We start from the raw sequence: 12,808 nt of genomic DNA, 5'->3' as shown, positions 1-12,808 counted from the left end.
GTGAAGGGATGAGCAGGAGTTACTGCACTTCCTACCTGAGAGCATTTAAGCAGTGGGATTCTTTTGTAGTGTTGAATTTTACACAGCAAGAAGAAGAATTACTGCTATACAGTGAAACTTGTGCTTCTGTTGCAGTCTTCTTTTTATAGTGCATGCCCACAATGCTAAAAACTGCACATAAGCTTGCTCTTGCTGGTCTGGCTTGGAATCTAATAACAATTAAAAAAAAAAAAAAAAAAAAATTGGAATAGTGTGTGAGACTTATTGAAACTGAAAACTACAAAATGTAAAAAAAACCCCTATTCACCCCGTGGTGCATACTTGCATTTAGGTGTCTTCATAAGATACATCTATCTGCATCATTGCATATCTGTTAGGTGTTTTGGTGGTTTTTGGTTTGGGGTTTTTTTTTCATATAATTTAATAATGTGTAAAAAAACTTAAAGCAAGAATAATGGTATGTAGAAGAGCATGAAATAAGAAGTGCAGAAGAAAAATGTCATCTTTGCCTGCTATTTTCACAGAGGTAAGTTGATGAAATCAGTGTCTGGTGGCTAAACTAAGAAAAGGATTGAACAGGAATGATGGAATTTCTTGATTTTGTAAGGCAACATTAGAGACAGCCTTTACATCACAGAACTCTCTAGGAGCAGGTGCCTCTGTATCCATTTGTGAAAACTAACAATGAGGAAAAGGAACAGACCTCCAAACTTGCGTTCTGGCCTCAAAATGTCCACTCCTCAAGTCGTTAAAGTTTGAACAAGGTTAGATATCCATGGACAGAAGAACTGAGGAGGATTTTGAGCTTGGCACGGTAGGAGCATCCTGGTGGCAGGATGTATGTGGCTTGGCTGAAACTTCTTGGCTGGTGGGCAAAAGATCTGGAATCAGATGGGTTCCAACGCTGAAATGGCAGGAAGCCTTGAGCAAAATGAAAAGGTTTGGCAGGCTTCATAATCTAGGAGTGGAACGAGGCTCCAAAACATGTTCCAAGGCTTCTGCAACTGGGGTTGTGGGTCAGGCAAGAAGATTAGTCTGAAGGGCTTGTCTACACAGGAAATGGACTGGTTATATTGAAATAATGATACTGCTAAAGCTTGGCTCATCAGTTTCCTGATGCAGATGAGACCTTAGCAAGGCAAAGGAATCCTTATGAGAGAGGGAAAGCACAAAGCTGGCCAGGTTTACCCATCAGGCTAAACTGTGGCTATCTCAGAGCTTAGTCCAAAGTTGGCTTTCAGTCCTGCTTGCTGGGGAAGACCAAGGAGAACAGCTTTTGGCAGATGAACAGGTTTCCAGCAGGGAAACTGGGTTCCTTCTGATGGTGAACGCTGGGACAGGATTCACTGCCCGGGAATGCCAGTGTCCATCCCCTGTGACTCACACTTCCCCTGCTTGTGTCCGTCAATCCCCATGCCCAAGGGACAAAGAGCAATTGTTTAACTTAACGACTTAACAGCAGAGGAGGATGGATGTTTGAATAAACTCGTGGAGCACTAAACTGCTGTGAATTGACATTTGATCAGCGCAATTAGGTAGCATTTGGTGGAACAAAACTGGTTAACACCAGCCCTCCAACCCCAGGAGTGCAAGATCAAGAGTGAATAAAGACATTTTGACATCTAAGGGCTCCTCACCAGCAAACCACACCTGAGTTGGTGTGCCAAAGCATTCTTTTTGCCGGGAAATTACATGGCAGCCTGATTTTACACTGAAGATATTGAAACCCGTGAGTAACTGGCTATGAAGGCAATTAATCACTCAATACATTAATCCCAGGGACAACTTAGTAGGTAGGCAAACCAATTAATTTATTGGAGTCCCTATGTTTTTTCTAGTATGCCATGGGTTCCTGCACTGGAAATTCCCATTTGTAGCTTGAAAGTTGTCAAGAGGGAAAATAGATATCACTGCAGCTCCGGACTTTCTCACCTGGAGGGCACAAGAAACACTTTGAAATTAAGGAATAAAAACTTCAGAGGGCTTCTATGAAATGATCAAAAGGGAAACAGTTAAACACGTGAGCCCGGCTCTAAAGCTGATATTTAAGCTAGAAGAATGTGAAGAATGACAATTTAAGAACATACTGAGATGAATGAGAAGGTCCAAACCTTTTGGAGCTACTGCTCCAGGCTCTCTGCAGACTCAAAAGTACCTGCATCAGCTGTGTTTGAGGCACATTTATCAGAATTTAATTTGCAGTCACAATGACTAGAAACACGTTATACAACATGCACACTTGGGCCTTGGAGAACAACCGGGCACCAGGGAGAAGCTTCCACAGGCAACAGCACCTGCAGCAAAAAACCACTGAGAACAGAACAGGCAAGCAGCAACAAGTATGATAATCCAGTCTAGAGACAGGGAGCAATTTTCAGTGCAAATTCAACTGAACTGGAGCTAACTGGCTGCAGAATAAACCTGATTATACCCCCTGCATATGTAATTTATCTAGTTTTCCTTCTGAAGAGCTGTGAACTTGCTATTGCCCACACCTTTTTTAGCCCAAACATGAATCCTTACTCTTTTCCCTGAAGCTATTGATGTCTTTGTGGCTGTTCTGAGAAACTTTGGCTTGGTTACCTTTGCCACAATCAGTTCTGGTGCATTTCCCGACACCCACCATGTCCCTTTCAATCTGTCCCAGATACCACCACTAAATATCAACACGTGATTCCCAGCTACATTTCAGCCCTCTCCTGAATCCTCTTCTCTGGTTACTACTTGCATTCAAGTAAAATTTAAACGTTTCTTCCTCTGTTCCCTTTTTTTAACCCCTTTGCCTTATTTCCCTTCCCTTCCCCTCGACTCTGCTGAACAAGCCACTGTTTCATCTGTCATAATAAACTCTTCTATTTGCCTATTTAATATCAGAGCGTTGTCCCTACATTGGCCACATTTCCTTTTTTTGTCTCTTCCAGGTCCTTCCCTAAGGTCCACTTTCCATCAGAGATTGTCTCACTCATCAAGTGTGTGTGTGTGTATAAACTTTTCAAGAACTGGAGCAGAAACCATGCTCACATAATATCACTAACATGTCTGCTAAATCTCTGCTCAATTATATCACTTCTCATTACATTCCATGTCAAGTTTTGATGCTCGGCATGTTTTACTATTAGAATAATAAGTACCAGCTTGATTGCAGCTATATCTTTTGAAAGACTACACCGAAAAGAGTACCACCCACTTGCAGTTGTCAGATTTTCAGATAAATTAGTTCATTACTGAGGAAATGATGGCTTTTTTTTTCTGCCATCTTCTTTTGAAATTAATTCAAATATTAATATATTGATTGGACAGGTGGCATTTACATAGCGACTGATATGTATAAATAATTGTTACCTTTCTGAAGAGAGAATGGGATGCTGAAATATTTTTGCAATTATAGGTGAGGATTTTTTCCAAGTGTGCTGGTACTATTTATGGACTTTCTTTTGTGTTCTTCTTTGCATCTTTCTTTTGTCCTACCTTCTCCCTATTAACGGGATCCACCCAGTCACCTCAAATGCCTAGGTTTCCATAAAAAGGCTGGAAAATCCTAATATTTGGCACTGGCAAAAAAGGAAGCAAAATGTATCCAGCTGTTTCCATGTGTTAGTGTAAAAACATTACTATGTGCAGTTGCAAGACAGGTAAGGATGTCTGTAAATTATGAAATATATTTGGATTTTTTTTTTTTTTAATATACAGTGTAGCACTTCTCTCCTTAAATATGAGGTTACATTTCATGACAATAGGATTGGCCACCCCTGACTAGATCAGCCTGCAATGTAATCACTGGAAATATGAACTCATATTACAAATGGTGCATCTTCAATTATTCTAGAGAACACAACAGCTGTGAAGATAAAGACTGGAAAAAATGCCTTCTGCATAATTGTCACAACATGAGTATGGGTGAGATGTTGCAGAAGAAGGGCTCCTTTGAAATACAGCATATTAAAATAAATTAATGGAGAGAGAAACTCAGCAAAAGTGTGGTTTAAAATAAAGGAGGTCAGGGTGGGCATTAGGAGACAGTAACTCTGGAGAGATCAGAAAAGGAAGCAGAAAAAAATGTAATTTTCAAAAAGAGACTAAGACTTTATGAGCTATCACTGTATCATAAATAAAACACCAATGGAGAGAGAAACATGTAATTTCAATACATGACACCTACAAGTAAAAAGAGAAATCTCTAAACTACTGAAAGGAATTGGTAAAGATTATTAACCCAATTAGATGCAAGAATGAGCCAAGCAGAAGGTTTAAATTAGCACTTTATCCATTGGAGTCAATGAAGCCAGCCAAATTGCATCAGCTGAGGATTCGGCTGATCATTTCGAGATGCAGAATAGGGGGAAAAAAAAAAGAAATGCCATAAATATATGGGATTAGAGAAAATTCAATCTTTTAACAAAGATGAATGGCTGGCAGAGGGATGAGGAAGACCTTGATTTTGTGCTAGTCACAAATTTAAAATCCTGAGCAAAATCTTCAGAGGGATTTTGTCGAAACCTCTCCAGAGTAGCAGCGGCAGTGACAAGCTCAAAGAGAGGAAAAGGGGTGCCCAAAACAAATGAGAATTATTAGAAGAATAGAGCTTTGGCAGGCACTTCAGCAACGTTCCACTTTCTGCAGTGTGCATCCCTCTACTCCCAGGGAAAATGAACTGGAATTGACCCATGGGTAGCACTGGGACTTCAGCAGAAGCTGAAGAAGAAACACCTTCATTAGGAGATAAACTATAAGCTGAAGTAGTTCAAAAAGTAGAAGATAAAATACATTGTTTCCTTTTTATATCTTCAAAGGCATGCAAGATGGGAAATCAACTACGCCTGAAATCCTTCCACAGGCAATGGAAATACCTACCGGAGTTGCTTCAAAAAATGAAAGTTGGGCTAACTTTGTAATGTATCAATAAAAATGCCATCAAACTGCATACACCAGACAGATTATTCCGTGGTACCAGGTACTTCCCTACAAAGCCAGAGATGGCCTTGATCAATTTTATGGCGTGTCTAGAAAAATTAGATATCAGAAAAACTGGCTAGGAAGGGGAACTCAAGCTTTTCAGAGGCTGTATATTATACAAGTTGATTAGGACACACAGAATAAAAGTTATTTGGCTGGTATTTGAGAGCTTAAGTTTTAAAAATACTAAGGTGTTAGACCTTAGGAGATGCAAGAGTTGTATTTAGGTCTTGGGAAAAAAAAAAAGGGAAATGCTTTTCTCAAGGGTATACAAGTATAAATAGATTTGCATTGAGTTGCATACATCTAGTAAAATACAGTAGGAGGGCGGCACACACTGGAAAATGACCAGTAAATATAGCCAGAAACCATTTGTGTCTAACCCATAAATACAAAATCATTTCACAAATCACTCAGTACCTCTCTCTTCTGAAGACAACATCAAAATGTTTCTCTCCTGAAGTCGTCTTAGCAGTGAGCATAATGCAATATTGGGATACGATAACCCAACCAGCAAACTGTTGTCATTGTCCAGAGGTCAGATGATGTAAAATGACTGCAGTTCCAATCTCACTGACTCCATCTAAAGCCACACAGAAGGTAAATGAAATCCAGCTGTGTCTTTTGAAGGACTGAATTTCATAAAACTTAATTTGCACCTACAGCAAAGAATATTTTGCTTCTAAAGATTTCAAAAATGAAAAAAAAACCCCTGAATTTGATTAAGCTTCATGGTCACTGCTTTTCAGCAGTGAGAAGTGAAGTCAGGATGTGCCTTTAGTTGCTTAGAAATCCTTGTTATGGTAATTGCAGACTTTTGCAAAGTCAGTTTGTTGCTAGTCTTCTAGTGGTGGATAAAACATCCTTTTGACTAGACTTCATTCTATTATTTTATTAAATCAAACTTATCACTGAAGAGTGGATATATGCCGACAAATTACTTAATAAAGATCTAGGGCCATTTGAGGTTCATGTTTTAGTGACTAGGGATGTGTTTTGTTTGGTTCCAACCCAGTTAATTTTAACACTGAAGGAATTATTTTTCGTTAACTCCACTGCAAGTTTCACTGCTCTCCAAGCACAAGTTTTTCTGCTGCCTGCACTTTTAGACACTTTCTAAGGTTGGGGAAGTGTGACCTGTGGTACCCACGAAACCCACCTTGCGGTCTACCACAGCCTGCCAACACCACACATCCATTATTCCTGTCTCATGCCTCAATTAAAAGGTTTTGCAGTAGGGCTGGTTCTCTTTGCAAAGTGATTTCTTGAGTCCTGGTCCTAGTGAAGAGTTTCTGAGGAATACTGGGGGCAGGTAAAAACCTAACTGTGAATTTACTCAGACACTTGACTGCCAAAGATTCATCTTCCTCAAAGGAGCAAAACCTCTATTTCTCTTATAATTGCCACAATATGCATCTATCAGAGAAGGAAATTACTTGCAATACCCAGCATGGTCCTCACCAGTGCACTTCTCTTAAGCATTCTCAGCAACATAAAAATATATCTTTCTATGGGTTTTCAACATGTGTACTACATTCTAGGGTGTCCTTGCAGGCAAAGTGATCTCACCAGTGAAGAGCTGGCTCTTGGAGATTCCAGTCAGAGCTCTCGGATTCCAGTCTGAGCTCTGTCAGGTAAAAAAAAGCATTTTAAATTTTGTTAGCAGGCTGAAAGTTTTATGTTTTAATAGGAGAATTTTCTGAAGAGTTCTTAAGAGCATAGACTCGGGCTATTTACAAGTAAACCTTCTTAAATCCACTGTCTTCTATAAGAGAATCTGCTTAAAGAAAATTTTATTGATGAGATATCCCTTGTCTTTCATAGATGAGGGCAAGACTTCAGTGTTGCCAGCCAACCAGTTTCTCCACAAAGTCCTTTCACAGTAAGGAAACTCTTGGAGGTTAAAAAAATAAGTGAGTTGACAGGGTAAAGGTCAGATCAGCACATTACTAATCTTTTAGAGACAGGAAAGTGGAGTTCTCTCAATAGCTGCAGAACACACTATTCTACAGACAGACTGATATTTAGTTGTTCAGGCAGCTGATAGAATACTTACTCGCCTCTTGCAGAAGGACTTTGAAGCCTGGCTCTGGTAGGATAAAACAGTCATGAAGAAGAGGAGAATAAACAGAAGTTCATACAAACTCCTTGTAGGAAAAGGAAGAAATCCTTCCAAATCCGGGAAGGAAAAAAGGGAAGGCACTTCCAGTTCTGTCAGTGGACATCAACAACAGCGCCTCACTATTGATCATGGACAATGATTGTGTTCTCAGTGTCTTATTTTCCACATTGCTTTTCTGGTGTCTCCTGCTCACTAAGGCTGTGTTCACTGACCTTGCTAAATGTACCAGTCTGCCAAACCCTGAAATGATGTTTCTCCATCCCATGGAAAAATAGGTTTGGGTGGAGGCAGTGGGCTAGGGGAAAAGGAAAGTCAGAACAGCATCATCTTGATCTTTCTACACTGCCTGCTCACGCTTTTGCCTGTGGCCTTGCTACCCTGGGGCTCACTGTGCAGCCTCCACGGGCTGCTGTGGCTGAAGGAGCAGGATGCAGGTGTCAGCCACGGCCATGCAAACCTGACCACTGCACACCAGCCAACCCCAGTTTTAGCGATGAAATGCTTGGGACTGGGCTCAGGCTGGTTAGATTTTTTTGGGTGAGGAAAGATGCAGCCAATCTGAGAGGCTGGAAAAATGTCTGGGTTTGTTTCTTTTCGTTTTTTTTTCTTTTCTCACCCCAGGCTTTTCTTTCCCTTGGTGGAACATCGACCATCTACTCCACATCAATGACCAAAGGCTTAATTTTTTAATTTGAAACCAAGATCATCCCTTTTCCGGTGGCTTCAAACCAACACGGCGGTGGGGACACCACCTTCGCTGGGAAGATGGACGATGGCTGAAATTCCTCTCTAGCTTCCCACCCGCGTGTGGGCAGCGGGGCTGCCGTGGGCTCTGTCAGAGGAGCCCCCGCAGATCCTGGCTACAGCCCGACGTCCCCCGGAGACCCAAATGCCAGCACCCAGAGAGGACCAAACTGTCTTCCTTGCCCTTAATGGGACACTTAATCCGCCGGGGTAATTAAGACCAGGGGGGCTGTCAGCACGATTAACCTCTTTATTGCCGGCCGCGGCACCGGGGGCAGCCAGGAGGGTCCCCCCGCACTCCCACCACCCGCGGAGAATCCTGCACCCCCCGGGCTCGCCCCCCTCGCCTCCGTAGCCAGAAATGCCAGTTCCTGCGCGAAGCCATCGCTCCGAGGGCTCAGGGGTCTCCGGGGAGGCTCCCCCCTTCTCTTTTCCCTGGTGGCTGCTTCTTCACAGCCCAGCGTGTCCACCTCGCTGCGGGCTCTCCCCGGCGGCGCTCGGAGCGCGGCGGGGATGTCACAAAGCCTGCGGGAGGAAGTTATGGACCACCGGACCCCTGGGGAGAAGCCTCCCGCCCCGTGCCCCCCTGCGCTGCCCCATAGAACCGCGGTTCCTCCGGCCGCCCCGACCTCCTCCCGCCGGGACCGCGGGTGCGTGTCCGGAGCCCCGCTGTCCCCCCGGAGCTCGGGGGTCTCCTCCGGGACCGCCGCGGGAGGGACTCCCCCTCCCCCCCGCCGAAGGAGCGGGGGGATAGGGCGGGAAAACACTTCCAGACTATCTCCATGAAGATCCAGTTTCTTTCTTTCTGGTCAGAAGTAACGTGTTTTGTGGTTGTGGGTTGCTCTTTCTTTCTCGGTCTCTTTTTATTTATTTATTTATTTTTTTCTGTTTGGGTTTGTTGTTTTGGGGTTTTTTTCCCCCCTTTTGTTTGTTTGTTTGGTTTTTAAATATAAGATATAACGCTGAGAGACAAAGAGGTGAATTATCTGCCTCGGCGTTGATGGTACGTCAACATTGCAAAGCCCAGGCGCTCTGCTCCTGCGATGAGGATGATTTATAGAAAATTGCAGGCAGAACACATGCACATTCTGGCAGCCGTAAAGACAGTCCCTCCCTTTCCTTAATGTTCTTTTATCAGCTTCTTAGGAGGTGTCCGCTCCGTTTGTCTGCATGAAACCAGTAGTCTTAGTAGGAATCCTCAGTTTTGGTGTTTTTTCCCCTTTTCCTTAAGAAGGATTCTCTAAATCCAACAGTGCTCCTGCCCAGATATTATCCTTCCTCCCATTTCTCACAGCACTTGTTTGGGGTGGAGGAGGGGGGGAGCGGAAAGAGGGGAGAGGAGGAGGAGGAGGAGGGAGAAGATCTTTCTCCTGTTTAGTCATTAACTTGCACGGCTCAAAGAAAAAGAAGATTTAATAGGAGGGATCCCGCATGTGTGCTTTGTACTCACGGCATTCTTGCGGATGGGAAGATCGGAGGGTGCATGGGTTTAATATTTGACCAGTACCTGGGTGACCGATTTTCGTTATTTTATTTTATTTTACTGCTATTGTTAGTATTTCTGCATTTGGTCTTCAGCTGAGCTGGGAGAGACAATGAAGTTCTAACATGCCTGACACTTCTCCCAGAGTCAGAAAACCTGAACTCAAAATTTCCAGGAGATCACCTCAGGTTCAACACTCATATGTAACTTCCTCGGAGCAGGGGAGGATCTCCCCCTTCACCCGAACCGGAGCTCCTTGGTTCTAGTCTCTCTTCCAGCCCATGCGAGCTGCGGAGAGCTTGAGAGCTCGAGAAACCCCACTGATGTTCCAATACCAGTCATGCCCTTGTGCTCAAATTGATTTTGCCTCACTCCCGCGTATTGATTCACTGAGTCTGCACGTAAACCCTAATTCCTCCCGCCCCTCCACCCCCATCCCCCTTTCCCCGCTAGACATAACCCCAGGAAGAATCTGACCTGGTGCTGTGGAAAGATTGGAGGGGGGGGGGGGGAGCGCTGAGGTGGGGGCAGCAAAAGAAGTAGCTCAGGACAATGCTTAATAGAAACGAGACTAAATAAAAATGCAGGCTACAGCCTCTTTGTCTTTGTCTGCTTGCCTTCATCACCCAGATACCTTTCTTTGTGAGCCTTGATCGTTAGTTTCCACGGTTTTAAATAATCAGTCACAAAGAAGCAGACAACTAGGTGTTGGGAGGCATAAAAGTTATTTTAAGTGGAATTATTTATTTTATTTTGCAGCCAAAAAACGTTTCACCAATGTAGGAAGTGATTTTGGTGATAGTAGTACAAGCTCTCTTTTCTCCCAAACGCTTGTGAGAAATAAAAAACCTGGAGATGACTGTCTTTATTTCCAGGAGTAGACTTCAAAATACGTGCCAGAAATGGACAATTTGAGTGTCCTTTCTCCACATCAAATGCGAGCTGGAAGGGGGATTAAAAACCAACCACGTGGTAGATCTGGTTTTATACTTTGCAACCTCCAGCTCCATTTATGTTCTTTACCCTGCTCAGGGAAGATTAGCCTCTAGATGGATGTGTCTGAGGGATCACCTCGGGGGCAGATCTGCATGCAGAAACCGGTTTTTGTCATGGCTGGAAGAGAGCTATGACCCAGCAGAGCGCTCCATCCGAGCGGCTCCCCCACCATCGCAGGAGCTGCTGAGTGCTCCTGCACAGCAAGCTTTGTGAAGGCAACAGCTTGGAAGGGGAAGATCTTCAGATCTTTCCCCCTTCTTCTCCTCCTCCCTGGCCTGTGAGTGATTCAGTGTCCCAAACCTTAACTTTTTGTTACCACCTTCCTCCTCTTAATCTCCTTCATCTTCAACACCTCCTCCTCTATCACTACCATCTTCTCCTCCATCTGCCTGCCTGCTGGATCTCTCTCTCGCTTGCTTGCTTTCCCCCCTCCTCTTCCACCTCCCTCCTCTTTCTTCTTGCCTTTTCCTCCTCTCTTTTCTTCTCTTTTCTTTCTCTTTTTCCTCCTCTTCCCCTACACGTTGTTGTTGTTGTTAGAAAGGATTCTTGCACCCCCTGGTGCTCTTGCGTTTTGTGTGGTAGGAGAGGAGATTGTCTTCTTTCTCTCTCTCCCTCTGGTTGCTCATTATTCAGAGAGAGACACAGAGGGTGAGAGAGAGAGAGAGAGAGAGACGGATATCTCAGGTCATCTGCAGCTGCAGCAAACCAGTGAAGGAGAGAGAGAGAGAGGGAGAGGGAGAGAGAGAGAGGGGGGGAAAAGCAGGGAAAGATGGCGATCCTCCATTGCTGAGACCTGGCAAGGAGCACATGAGACTCACAAAACAACTTCCACAACAATAACAAGAAGAGCTAGGCAGAGAGGAAGAGGAGAGGAGAGGAGGCAGCAGCAAGAGCAGCAGTGCCGGGACGCTCCTGTAAGTTCTTGCAATTAAAACCCATCTCTGGTTTGGCATTGGAGAGATCATCTCTCGTTTGTGTGTGTGTGTGTCTGTGTGTGTCTGTGTGTGTGTGTCTGTGCGTGTGTTATTTTGTTTGGTCTTTTATGTCTGTCTTTCTTTCCACCACCTTCCTCTGAAATCCATTCATTCGGTCAACGGAGGGAAGGAAGAAGAAAGAAAGGAAGAAAAAAAAAAAGAGAAGAGAGGGGAGCGAGAGCGGGGTGTTTTGTTTGAGAGAGAAGTCTCTTGCATGGAGGAGGAGAAGAGGAGGAGGTGCTGGTGGTGGTGGTGGTGGTGGTGGGAGGAGGAGGAAGGCGGTTAATTAATTTTTTGTTGTTGCATTACGGGGGGGTGGGGGGGAAATATGGGGAGATAAGTGAGATACCAGCCGAGCTTTCGGGGTGGGGGGTGCCTGAGAGGATATGTGTGTGTGTGCGAGGTCTGGATGGTGCTGTGCGTGTGGACTTGGATCAGAGACGGGAGACACACGGAGGAGAGAAAAGCTCCGTGCTGGCACGACCCACGCAATCGGGTGACCTCTTTCTTCCTTTCTTTCTTTCTCGCTCTCTTTCTTTCTTTCTTTCTTTCTTGCTTTCTTTCTCTCTCCCAGGCACTCTCCCCCTCCTCCTGTTTCTCCTCGTCCCCTCTCGCTGCCCTCCTCGCCGCTGGCGAGGCTGGTCCCTCACCCCGGCGGTGGTGCCTCCACCGCGGCTCTCCTGGAGTTGGGATGCGGGGGTCCCCGGCGGCGTCGGGGCTGGGGGGCTGGTGGTGCCCGCAGGAGGTGGCTTGGAGGAGGACAGCGTTCAGCTGGAGAGCAGGAGCCATTACACACGCTTGTGCTCTCCTTTGAGAGAAAAGAGAGCGAGAAGGGAAGAAAGGAAGGGGAAGGAGCCCACTTCTACTTGCTCAGTTCCCCGATGTCCCTACCTTTAAACCAGGCAAGGGAGAAGGCGCTTTCTCCCCTGCCCCTTTCTCAACCCACCCGGAGCAGGTTTCTCCCTATCTCTCCCCCTCTTTCCCTTTCTTTATCTCCCTGTCCTCCATTTGCAAGCTGTCTGCTTTGGTTCCAGTCCAGGCTCCACAACACAAAGCTTCTCCTCGCTCTCGCACACATGCACACACACGGTCCACAGGCTCTTTATGTCTTCTGGAGTAACCTTCTCCTTCCCCCCCCGTCCCCCCCGGCTCCTCTCAGCATTGTGGTTTCTATTCTCCACACAGAGAGATCCTCCTGGAGCTTCATGTAGTTGTGATCTGATAGGATTTCTTCCCCCTCCCTTCACCTCCCCTCTTTTGGGGGAGAAAAAGGGAAAAGTTTCATTTGTTTTTCTGGTGTTTGGAAGGGGAAAGACCTTCAAGTTTTGAGTGCTTTCTGCTCCTGCTTTTGTGTGCGCGTCTGTGGGGGTCTGTTTGTCTCATGAAGCTGCTTGCATGTCTAAGAGGAAGTGACTAGTTTGGCAGAGAGCTGTGATCTGAGTCAGGTAAGCCATGTCATGTTCTCTAGCTCCACCAGAAAATGGAGGAGAGAGAGAGTAGACAAAGCTGAGATGGGAAGTGCTCCTAACATTGTGG

The 12,808-nt window shown here is 45.1% G+C and overlaps 1 protein-coding gene across 6 annotated transcripts in view; it reads left to right on the top strand.

The window, feature by feature from the left end:
* The first annotated feature begins 11,644 nt into the window (after window positions 1-11,644).
* ZNF462 (zinc finger protein 462) overlaps window positions 11,645-12,808 on the top strand; it is a 90,063-nt gene continuing 88,899 nt past the window's right edge. For 3 of the 6 annotated variants that reach the window (XM_032095117.1, XM_032095120.1, XM_032095115.1), the window contains exon 1: window positions 11,645-12,717. The gene's annotated coding sequence lies outside the window, so the exon portion shown is untranslated. The remainder of the gene's footprint in view (window positions 12,718-12,808) is intronic. The other 3 variants (XM_032095121.1, XM_032095118.1, XM_032095116.1) reach the window with 2 other exon arrangements.

Source organism: Corvus moneduloides, chromosome Z (genome assembly GCF_009650955.1).
Source record: "Corvus moneduloides isolate bCorMon1 chromosome Z, bCorMon1.pri, whole genome shotgun sequence".
Lineage (NCBI taxonomy): Eukaryota > Metazoa > Chordata > Aves > Passeriformes > Corvidae > Corvus > Corvus moneduloides.
The sequence above is the reverse complement of the archived record's forward strand: the minus strand, read 5'-3'. Positions and strand labels throughout refer to the sequence as shown.